The sequence below is a fragment of the Artemia franciscana genome, chromosome 10 (genome assembly GCF_032884065.1).
Source record: "Artemia franciscana chromosome 10, ASM3288406v1, whole genome shotgun sequence".
In the NCBI taxonomy this organism is placed as follows: Eukaryota; Metazoa; Arthropoda; class Branchiopoda; order Anostraca; family Artemiidae; genus Artemia; species Artemia franciscana.
The window spans coordinates 580,006-592,334 of NC_088872.1; the positions used below are offsets into that span (position 1 = coordinate 580,006).

General features: G+C 37.6%; 1 protein-coding gene across 3 annotated transcripts in view; it reads right to left on the reverse strand.

Annotated features, from left to right (window-relative positions):
- The window catches only part of LOC136031631 (homeobox protein dve-1-like), a 128,771-nt gene that overhangs the window by 97,385 nt on the left and 19,057 nt on the right, over positions 1-12,329 (reverse strand). The window contains exon 1 of one of the 3 annotated variants that reach the window (XM_065711273.1): positions 1,012-1,098. The exons of the other annotated variants lie outside the window; for them this stretch is intronic. The gene's annotated coding sequence lies outside the window, so the exon portion shown is untranslated. Of the gene's footprint in view, positions 1-1,011; positions 1,099-12,329 lie in introns of those variants that run through there. 3 annotated transcript variants of the gene reach the window in all.

Here is a 12,329-nt window from a genome sequence, read left to right on the forward strand (position 1 = left end):
TCCAAATGGACACCTGAGGAAATCTGGAGGAGAAAACACAGCAAGCGTTGTGGGATTTGCCTCCAACCACGCATCACTCTCCCAGCTGGAGGTGGTGAATTAGGAAAACAGCATCCAAAAAGGTTTAAGTGACTATGCGCCCTGACTACTCCGATGAAGGAAACACTAAAACAACAAAAAGAGTAGTGCCATTTTATCCCCCATTTAACACTATCCTAACACACTTCTCGCTACTATGACGATTCCAGCCCTCCCCATCACCTCGCCACAGGACACCAATTAGAGGGAGGGGGTGAAAATACTTTTTATGGAATTCTCATAAAAAAAATCGGAAAAAACTAAATCTTCCCAATCCTAGAGTTTGAAATGCCTCTTTAGTATCTTCATTAAATATAAAGCAAAATCCATGCTGCCCCCTATAGTTTTGTGAATTACCCCCCTCCCCTGTTCCAACATCTCCCTAGCGGGACCAAATATAGCCGTAAGATACAAAAAAAAACCATCCCCATTAGAAACCAAGGGCAACAATAAGAGAGGGGGGCACACCTTTACATAGAGTTAAGGGAGCAAAAATTTTTGCCCCCTTAAATTTCGTACATTATCGCCCCCTGCTAGTGGGAGGAGAGGGAAGCAATCCTCACTATAGCAAAAATCATCAGCTATTTAGTAAGAGTGTTCAAAAGATAATATAATGGTGCTACTCCTTTGTTATTATGGTGTTTAATTTACAGGAGGAATTTTGGTGTATAATTAGCCTACTATGGTGTCAAATCAAAATAGAATCCAAAACAGCCAAACTGCAATGTCTCAGAAAGCCAAGCGTAAAGTTGCCTAGTCAATCTTCTAGGCTATGCTAACTTTAAAATATTCTTGCAGGCTAACATTGAATACAAAACATCAGATCTGAATAAGATCCTGACACTCCCAAAAATATTCCACACCAAAACTAATCACACTAAAGCATAAACCCTTAAAAATTGATCAAAGAAGAAAACAATAGTTATAAAATACTCAATAGACAAAATATGAAAAATCCTAATCCACAAAACGTTTCCAACTCGGTTACTCTTTGTACACTAGACAGCAGCTATTTGAAGCTTAGCATGGGACGGATAAGCCTTGGGGATTAGAGAAAATTGCATGGCGCAGATACCTGTCTCTGCCCGGATTATGAACAGGATTTCAGCTTATCAACAATCCTATTGCCAAGGCGATCTGGCAAAACTACAAAACTAATTAAAGGAATTAATCACCGTCGAAAATGTCTAACTCTTGCTTTGCACCTGGATTTGGGATTTGTGCTGATTATTGTGGTGAAACTGAAAATATTTAAGAGCTGATTAAGGGTGGCCGGTTAACGATGTGGATACGAAGGTGCCAACTGTGAGGGAGGGGAAACTTGCCCTTTAAATTTGTTGTCTTCTAAATTCTGTAAAATACATTTTGCCCATCCCCCTTAATGTGAACTGGCACAACAGGGGGCGACTTTTTCATAATTAGGGGATTTTCTACTTTGATAAGAGCAGAATCATCAATTAGGAGGAGGGGTATTCTACCCCCCCTCCTCTCTTAGATACCTTTTCGGGATTATTTTTATTGAAAATACTTTTTTCTATTTGAATTGGTCGAAAAATTTTGCCTCCATATGTTTCTGTGTTTTGATGCTGTAGTCCAAGGGGAGGACTACAGTCATAAGATCGTAAGGATGTAGGGTGCCGATAGGAAGAAGGATAAGGATACCAGGTGAGGAAGATTGGGGCAATATTCTAATATATTTTTTTTTTATATAAATTTATCTAAATTTATCCCACTACATTTCATGTATCGTCCACAACTGTATGGAAATTGAAGTAAATTCATTGAAGAGTTTGTATCTTCTTATAGGAATTTTAAACTTTGTCAAGAGCAGTAGTGTGAATGAGGGGGGAGACAATCTCCCCTTCTTAGATTTTAAAAATTGTGCTTTTGGATTGTATTTTCATCGAATAATGTCTTTTCTTGTATTTTATTTGACAAAACTAAAAAGAACCTCTTCCTGGCTTTTGAAAAAGACATTTTGCCCCCAGCCCCCTAGATCTTGGGGAACTAACTCCATTGGCGAAGAACTACAGTCACGAAGACCGTAAACAGGTGCAGGAGGTCTGTCGGTACAATACAATGTCGAATGTTTATGAAGTTGAAAAGTTTGAAATTACCACAGGCTGATTACCAAGAAAATCTTTACTGAGTTAAGCCCTACATAAGATGGGTCCTAGTAAGCATGTACCCTGCAGGAGGCATCCAGGTTGATCCTTGAAATCTTTTAGTATTTTCTGCTTTACGATTTTTTGTTTTTTCATTTTGCTTTTAAATTTTAATTCTTGATTTAAAAGACGTTTTCATATTAAAAGTTTAAATGTTTGGCGAAAATGTGCAAAATTTCTCTCCATGAAGAGGCCTGTATTGTTTCTAGTCCAGCCTGAGTGCTACGCTTAAAAGATTCGAACGCCAAATATACCCATGATTGAGGTACTCTGGACAATTATCTACCAATTCTTTGCTGAAGAAGCCCTCTTCTGAAATAACTTGAGCTTTAAAGCACACACTTTGAAGCAATCAGGTATCTTCTTAGAACTAATCGATTGATCACCCTTAAAAGTCTGTGCCGTGACTGTCTATAATAGGGTATTAGGCAAACGAAACTCCTCTTCTGGCCTATGTGTCGGTTGAAAAACTCAGTGGTATAACAAAGGGCGGAGTTTCTTAAGGACCTTTCACGCCAATGAATAAAGTATATAATTTATTATATTTTGCCCCCTGTACACGAAAATTTCGATCAAATTTGTACACGCTTCTCTCAGTGTGATAAAAATTAATAGAAATGAGTCCTATTTTCTGTGCTAAAAATTGTACTTGGGCTATACGGTGCCAATAGGCCGCCGTCTTTCGTGTCATGTGTTTAGGCCTATTTGGGAGGTTTTTCTATAATTGACACTATAGTGAAAAAAGAAATCACCAATGCAACAGCACAAACACAGAAACAAACGCCCACCACACAACCGAAGATAAAAATATAAACTGTAAAAAATAATACATATTAAATAATAAGCAAAATATATAAAAATATATAAAATATAATAAATAATGAATAATAAATAACATATATTATAAGAAAAATAAAAATATATATATACATAAAAACAAAAAAGAAAGACTGAGAAGAAAGAGAGAATCCACTCTGCTCTATATACAAGCCAAAAAATTTAAACTTGCTGTGATAATTGAACACATTTAAATTTTTTTTCCAACTATGAACGGGCGCGGAGAATAAGGATTACACATGTACACTTCTTCTTTATACGCAAGCCCAGACAGTCCTTTAGGTAAGACATATACGTGGATAAGAAGCTCTGGTCCCTCAATTTCACCCCTTAAAAGTAATAGAATCTTAACAAAAATAACACCATCAGATTCAGCTATCTATGAAAATGTGGAATTTTGTATTTTTTGCCAGAAGACAGATCACGGATGCATGTTTATTTGTTTGTGTTTTTTTTTCCCAGGGGTAATCGTATCGACCCCGTGGTCCGAGAATGTTGCTAAAGGGCTCATTCCAATGGAAATTAAAAGTTCTAGTGCCCTTTTTAAGTGACCAAAAAATTGGAGGGTGCCTAGGTGACGTTTTCGCGTTGGGGTGGGGATCGGTCGGGATGATGGGGTTATTTGGGAGGATTCTTCCATGGATGAATTTATCATGAGAGAAGAGAATTTCCATGAAGGGGGCGCAGGATTTACTAGCGTTATTTTAAAAAAAATAAGAATTTTTCTTTCCAACTGGAAGTAATGAGCAGTATTAAAACGAACATAAGCTAGTACGTACATAAGGGGGCTAGTATCCTCCACAATACCTTGCTCTTTACGCTAAAGTATTTTAAGTAATTTCAACTATTTATTCTATGACCTTTGTGATTCAGGGGTCATTCTTAAAGATTTGGGACAAAACTCAAGCTTTAGTGTGAAGAGCGAGGTATTGATGAGGAGGCGAAACCCCTCATATAAGTAATAAAAATACACAAGGATAGAAGTTCGTTACGTGAGTTAATTCGTAATGCACGTGTGTTTTTTACTAACAAAGACGCTCGTAAAAGAAAAACCTAGTTGCATTTTTAAGCAACCAAAATTAGAGGGCAACTAGGCCTCCTCCCCCACCCTTTTTTTATCAAAATCGTCCGATCAAAGTTACGAGAAAGTCATTTAGCAAAAAATATAATATACAAATTTGGTTTTAATTATTTTTGTGTGGTGATTCGAAATCAAAACAACCATTAATTCAAAAACGTTCAGAAATTAAATTAAAACAAGAGCTAAGAGCTCATATGGCACTTGTGACGAGGTCGGACGAGCCAAGAGCTCATATGGTATGAGCTCTAGCAAAATTCTAAGAATCAATAGATTGATTTAAAAGAAAAATCGGAGGCTTAATGCTGGTCAGGATTTAAAATAAGAGCTCTGAGTCAGAGGTCCTTCTAAATATCAAAATTCATTAAGACCCGATCACCCACTCGTAAGTTATGAATACCCCATTTTTTCTACTTTTTCCGTTCCCTTCAGCCCTCCAGATGGTCTAATCGAGGAAAACGACTTTATCGAGTCAATTTGTGCAGCTCCCGGACATGCCTACCAATTTGCATCATCTTAGCACGTCCAGAAGCACCAAACTTGCCAAAGCACTGAACCCCACCCCCTAACTAATCCAAAGAGAGTGGATCCAGTACGTTTACGTCAATCACGTATCTACGACATTTGCTTATTCCACCCACCAAGTTTCATCCCGATTTCTCTACTCTAAGCGTTTTCCAAGATTTCCAGTTTCCCCCTCCAACTCCCCCCAATGTCAACTGATCTGTTCGAGATTTGAAATAACAGCTTAGAGACATTAGTTCCTTCTAAATATCAAATTTCATTAAGATCTGGTCACCCGTTCTTAAGTTAAAAATTCCTCAATATTTTTAACTTTTCCAAATTAACACCCCCCCCAGCTCCTCCAAAGTGGACATATCTATTCCAATCATGTCAATCACGTATCTATAACTTGTGCTTATTCTTCCCATTAAGAATCATCCCGATCTCGCCACTCTAAGTGTTTTCCAAGATTTCTGTTTGATCCAAACAGAAATCCAACTTTATCTTGATCCAAGCGATTATCAAACCATAAATAGTCGGAACAACTTTAGCTTTAAAGTAAATGGACAAATTTACCACAAAATCAATTTAGCGGGACATCCATTAAAAACTTCTGAAGGTGAAATTGAGCCACTTTCATATAACCAAATGTACTTTTTAGACCCCAATGAAGCTATTAAGGAACGCCTCACACATCCTTTAAATTCTGGGACCTCTCGTAATCTAATGAATCTCTTGGAAATAACGTTGAAATACACTAACGACTATGTTAAAGGTTACAAAAACATGCGAGAAGTGGAGGATGATGCAAATCAACTTGCTGCTTTATTGGGACAGGAGCCTCCAAACGTGCAACTCCTGCTTGTAATAGAGAATGCGCTGTTCTTACTCTTAATGCTGAACACAGTTTTCCACCAAATGAAATGGTTGTAAATCAACTTGGCAAAAATCTTGATATTAAAAGAAAATATGGACCATAATGTGGATCCCTTTACCTACTCAATGTCTTATCCAGCTAGAACTTCAGGATGGTCAAGGGCCATGCTACTTCAACCATCTTATGTAAGTCGTCCACATATAACACTGTTTTAATTGGCTAGGTATTGTATCACTTTTTGACCTAAACCTACGAAAAGCCTTTCTGTACAAGCCGTGACAACCGACTTGCGTCGGATGGGTTTTATTGCTTTGCATTTGGGTGGAAGACTTTTCCGCAGTACCTCGTTAATAACGATATTCGTGACTGGATGAAAATATAACTAGAGATTGACTGGATAAAATATAACCAGAAAACTATTATGGGTGAAAACTAAGCAGGTGTTACTCGACTTCTTAAAGACTTAGCCTCGAAACAGGATGCATTAGCTGGTGAAAAAGTAATACTACCGTCATCATTACTTGGACATCCACATTTCTTTATTACTGTGAGTTGCAATCATTATTGGCCTGAATTTAAAGAAACTACAAGTATTAAATTTGGTGATAACTCTATTATAGAACAGTCCCCTCTAGACCGTCCCTATCTCCTTACTCGAATTACAAAACTGAAATTTGGCGATGTAATCAATCATGTTGATAAGGGACTTATATTTGGAAAGGTTGCAGCATATGTGTATACGATTGAATTTCAAAAACGCGGACTACCAAATGTGCATTTGCTATTGATCTTGAGTCCTCAGGATCAAATCCATAATCCAGTTCAAAACGATGATCTTGTTTCAACTGAAATTCCAAATTCCAACGATCCATTATTAAGAGAATTAGTCTTAAAGTAGATGATTCATGATCCGTGTGAATTGAAATCCGCAAATGAGTTTAATTATTAACCAAAATGGAAAACTCCAGTGCCGCTTCGGTTTTCCAAAGCAGTAAAAATGAGTCACATCTCTGGCGGATGCTGAAAAACTGAAGAATTGACGTCGTTATTACCCCAAATTAGACGAAATAAATGAAGAAGAAATTTTACATGACCGTGCTGTTTATCGGAATGATTCTAATAATCGCCGAATTACTCGTGATAATCGTCATGTTGCCGCATATAATCTTCATATGCCTAAAAATATTCAATGTCACATAAATGTCAAATATGTAGGAAACAAAGGTCCGGTAAAGTATCTAAATAAATACATCTACAAGGGACATGATTTGACTTTAATAAAGATCGTCTAAAAAAAGATTGTCTAAAATAAACGTTGCATGGCTTACGATGAAGAAGAAACCTATGTCGAAGGATGCTGCATTGCACAAACTGAAGCATACTGTTCTACTACTACTACTAATAACTCACTGCAGCACCAAGCCGCCTGAGGCCAACACAGCTACGCACGCTCCTCCTCCAACCTAATCTATTTAAAGCCTCCCTCTTTACTCCCTCCTGGGAAGTTCCCATTTCCTTCAAATCTTTATTTATGACATCCTCCTAACCCAGACAAGGACGACCTGCTTTCCGTGTAGCCCCAGACGGTTGGCTAAAAAGGACAATCTTCGGTAATCTGTCATCCTTCATCCGTAGAACGTGGCCTAGCCATCTCAACCTTTCTTTCATTATAGTCCTAGAAAGCGGGAGTTATGATATCCAGAAAAGGAGTCATTTTGTTCAAGGTTTAAATGTTCATTTGTCAGGACATTACCTAATGCAAAATATCAGCCAAGCTTAAGAAGTATCGGTAGATGTTGGACAACAAGGCTTAATGTAGTAAGCGTATTTTTGACACAACAAGGCGTTAAAACAAACGAAAAGAAGGAATGTCTCATTGGGGACATTATATCATTGGGACATGCCTGAACACTATATCTAATGGCAATACCAGCACATGGGAACAAAGAATCCGTCGAATATGTGTCACTGGACGAATTCACAACGTAAATTTTGTGGCTTTTCCTGAGTGCTTCTATTTGCGAGTACTTATAATTCACGTGAAGAATGCAACAAGTTTTGAAGTTTATTCCACATATAACAAAGCATGCTTGACTCATGGCCTTGAATTCAACAATAAACAGCGGTTTGACGCCCTAGAAGAATCGGCACTGTCCAAGATACCTTCTGCAATACGAGTACTTTTCGCATAGATTCTTGTTTTTGGTAATCTTGCAGATCCAAAAGCTCTTCGGGAACGATTCAAAAATCTGTTAACAGAAGATTTTATTCGGCATGCGTGATGAAATAATTTATCTGCAGATCTTGCAGTAAAGCTTGCTTATAGCATTATTGCATCGAAGTTGAATACGATGGCAATAGAAGGTCAAAGTTTTAGGTGGAACGATACGGCACGGACAGCATTGAGACCTATGAAAATGATCAAAGCTTGGAATTTCTGAATTCTAGTGATTCAGCTGCTACTGAAAATAGTATGCATTGACTTCTGCAAGGAAAGCAGCTTGGAATTGTCGACAATATTTTACAGGCTGTCAATGATCTTAAATATGTTAGAAAAAAAGTTTTTTCATAGATGAGCCTGCCGCCGGTTCATCTATGAAAAAAAATTTCATATATTGTATAATTATATGATTTAGTTCATCATCCGCCTTAACATTCCTTAAAAGCTTCAGCTTAAATACCCTTAGCTTGTGTAGTAGCAACAATAATAGTAGCAGTAGTACCATTAGTGACAGCATGCACATAGCATCTTTTGTTTTCTTTAACATCACCTCAACACACCAATAAGGTTTCACTAAATACCCTCAACTGTTCCCAAATCATTGCTGATATGTCCTCCTGACAACCTGTATGAGTTCAGCGTGTTTCAATTACAGTTTCCATATTGCCCCAAATTTTCGCCATAATGCCATTAGCTTTGGTAGCAGTAATAGTAGCGAAGATAGTAAGTATTAGCAGTGTTAGTGCCAGTAGTAATAGTAGTTGCAGTACTAGTAGTAGCATCAGAAAAATTAATATTAGTAGCCTTAAATTCAGTAGCAGTGATACCATTAGCGACAGCATGCACATAGCATCTTTTGTCTTCTTTAACATCACCTCAACACACCAATAAGGTTCCACTAAATACCCTCAACTGTTCCCAAATCATTGCTGATATGTCCTCCTGACAACCTATATGAGTTCAGCGTGTTTCAATTACAGTTTCCATATTGCCCCAAATTTTCGCCATAATGCCATTAGCTTTGGTAGCAGTAATAGTAGCGAAGATAGTAAGTATTAGCAGTGTTAGTACCAGTAGTAATAGTAGTTGCAGTACTAGTAGTAGCAGCAGTAAAATTAACATTAGTAGCCTTAAATTCAGTAGCAGTGATAGTAGAAGGAGTAGTAATAATGATAGCAGTAGTAGTAGCAGTAGTAGTAGTAGTACCAGTAGTAATAGTATGAGCAGAAGTAGTAGCATTATCATGCAAATACCGTCGTTTGGTTAGTTCAACACCCTTTACAACAAGCCCTGAAAGTTTCCACTTCACACTCGAAATTGTTCCTAAGATATTGTTGATATACCCTTTTGACAACCTGCATATAGACGGCGCATTGTACTTCAGTTCACCTCCTCCTTAACAATACCTTCAAATCTGCCGGTTAAACCTGTTGGTGCAAGGATGATTGTGTCCTTGATAAAACCGCTGTCCCGGAATTCTGTGTCTCGGCCCAGTCTGTCCTACCCTTTTCAATATTGAAAATGAAATCCAAAAAGTCCTAGGGTTTAGTTAAAGGCATTGAAAGTGATTTTGAACTCACTTTGTTTAAGGAGGTCCCTGGGATCACTGATGCTAGGGATCACTAGGGATCACTAGGCCTGGGATCACTTTGAAAACCTGCATATTCATATGCTCCTTGAAATTTTTATCTTAACGGTCCTAGCATTACAAGTAGTTGCAACATAAGTAGTAGTTGGAATAATAGTAATAGTAGTAGTAGTAAAAAGGATACGGCATTAGACTTTACAGTCCGTACCAGCGGTGTTGATCTCCGTTTCTAGGCCCTTCAGCCAGGAAGTGCAATGGGGGGTTGGGTAGTAGTAGTAGGGGGTTGGGTAGTAGGGGATAGTAGTAGTAAACCTAGCACCAGTAGTAGTATTAGTAGTAGTGCGGACTTAGTACCTTTTGGTCAAATGATATTCCTCTTTAAGCTTGCTCTGAGAGTTCCAACTTAATACACAAATCAATTCTTAAAATGAACTCTTTTGACAACCTGAATGCATATAGTGCCTTTTGACTCAAATTTGCCCTCAATATTCTCTCACATGTATCTTCATTGATTTAGCCTTGATAGTACTAGTATCACAGTAGCAGTGGCTGCCTTTTGGTGAGTTGAACATCCCACTCATGATGCCCCAGAGGGTCCTCTTGATTCGGTAAGCCGTTCCAAAGATATTGCTCACACGCCCGTATAAGCAATCTATATGGGCATTGTATGTTTTGATTTAGTTCAACTTTCCCATTAAAGTTTCCTCAGGTATTTTTTTTTTCAATTTCCTCTGGCTTGGTAGCACTCAGAAATAGAAGAAACAGAAGAAGTAGTTTTAGCGATGGTAGTGGTAGTAGTAGCAGCTGCGGTGGTAGAAGCAGTGGTAGTTTTAATAGCCGTAGTAGTAATAGCGTGCAAATATTGGCTTTTTGGTCAATTGATCATTTTCCTTATCATTTCCGTAAAGTTCCTTACTGATATTAAATAAAAAAACAAGTTTTTTTTAAATGAAAATAAGGAGCGACATTAAAACTTAAAACGAACAGAAATTACTCCGTATATGAAAGGGGCTTTTCCTCCTCGACACCCCGCTCCTTGCGCTAAAGTTTTTTATTGTTTTAGAAAGTAGAGTTGCGAGAAAGAATCAAACTTTAGCGCAAGGAGTGGGGTGTCGAGGAGGAAATGCCCCTCTCACATACGGAGTAATTTCTGTTCGTTTTAAGTTTTAATGTCGCTCCTTACTTTCATTTAAAAAAACTTGTTTTTTTATTTAATTTCTGAAAGTTTTTGAGTTAATGCATGTCTGATTTTGGCTCTCCGTACATAAATTATAAAAATGAAATTTGCATATTAATTCTTTTTTTGGCTAAATGGCTTTCTCTTAGTTTTGATCAGACGATTTTGAGAAATAAGGGTTGGGGAAGGAGGTCTAGTTGCCCTCCAATTTTTCGGTTACTTAAAAAGGCAACTAGATCTTTTATTTTTAACGAACGTTTTTATTAGTAAAAAAAAATACGTAACTTAAGAATTAACTTACGTAACAGACTTTTATATTCTTATATTTTTGATTATATATATGAGGGGGTTGGTCCCCTCGTTAATACCTCGCTCTTCACACTAAATCTTGTTTTATCCCAATTCTTTAAGAATGACCCCTGAATCAGAAAGGCCGTAGAATAAATAGTTGAAATTATTTAAAAAAAATTTAGCATAAAGAGCGAAGTATTTATCTCCTCCCAAATACCTCGCTCTTTATGCTAGAGTATTTTTAGAACCCCTCATATGCGTAATAATCTCTGTTCGTTTTAAGTTTTAATGCTTCTCATTACTTTCAATTGAAAAAACTTTTTCATGTTTATTTTTCATTGTTTTCTTATAGTAATGCTAGAAAGTCCTGCGCCCTTTTCATTGAATTTCTCTTCCCCCATGAAATATTCCTCCAAGGAAAGATCCTCCCATATAGCCCCCTCCCCTGAACCCCACACCCAAACCAAAAAAATTCCCTTGATAACGTCGGTACACTTCCCAGTAACCATTACTGTATGTAAACATTGGTCAAAGTTTGTAACTTGCAGCCCCTCCCCCAGGGACTGTGGGGGGTAAGTCATCCCCAAAGACATAGTTATTATGGTTTTCGACTATGCGGAACAAAATGGCTATCAACGGATCAACGGATCAAAATTTTGATCCGTTGACTTTGGAGAAAACATGAGCGTGGGAGGGGGCCTAGGTGCCCTCCAATTGTTTTGGTCACTTAAAAAGGGCACTAGAAATTTTCATTTCCATTAGAATGAGCCCTTTTGCAACACTCTAGGACCACTTGGTCGATACGATGACCCCTGGGAAAAAAAAACAAAAAAAAAACAAAAAAACAAAAAAACAATATACACGCACCTGTGATTTGTCTTCTGGCAAAAAATACGAAATTCCAAATTTTTGTAGATTGGACCTTGAAATTTTTTCTATAGGGTTCTCTGATACGTTGAATGCGATGGTGTAATTTTCGTTAAGATCCTATGACTTTTAGGGGGTGTTACCCCCTATTTTCCAAAATAAGGCAAATTTTCTCAGGCTCGTAACTTTTGATGACAAAGACTAAATTTGATGAAACTTATATATTTAAAATCAGCATAAAAATCCGATTCTTTTGATATATCTTTTAGCATCGAAATTCTGTTTTTTAGAGTTTCGTTTACTATTGAGCCGGGTCGCTCCTTACTACAGTTCGTTACCACGAACTGTTTGATACTCAGTCATTCCTGAGTTTCACCCTTTTGGAAACAAGTATACCCCTAACATGTTTTAATTTAGTTCAACACTCCCCTAAACATTCTCTGACAGGCTCACCTGAGCGCCCTTAGTATTTTGGGAAAGTAAAGATAGAACATGCATATTTTTCTCAATAACATATACAATGTGTAAGCCATGAACGAACTGCCTAACATACAGTCTTCGCTCTGAGGGCTTCGTGTTTTTGTGGGGGGGGTGACATCCCATAAGGCATAATTACCAGACCTTTCAACAAGGCTGAAGAAAATAG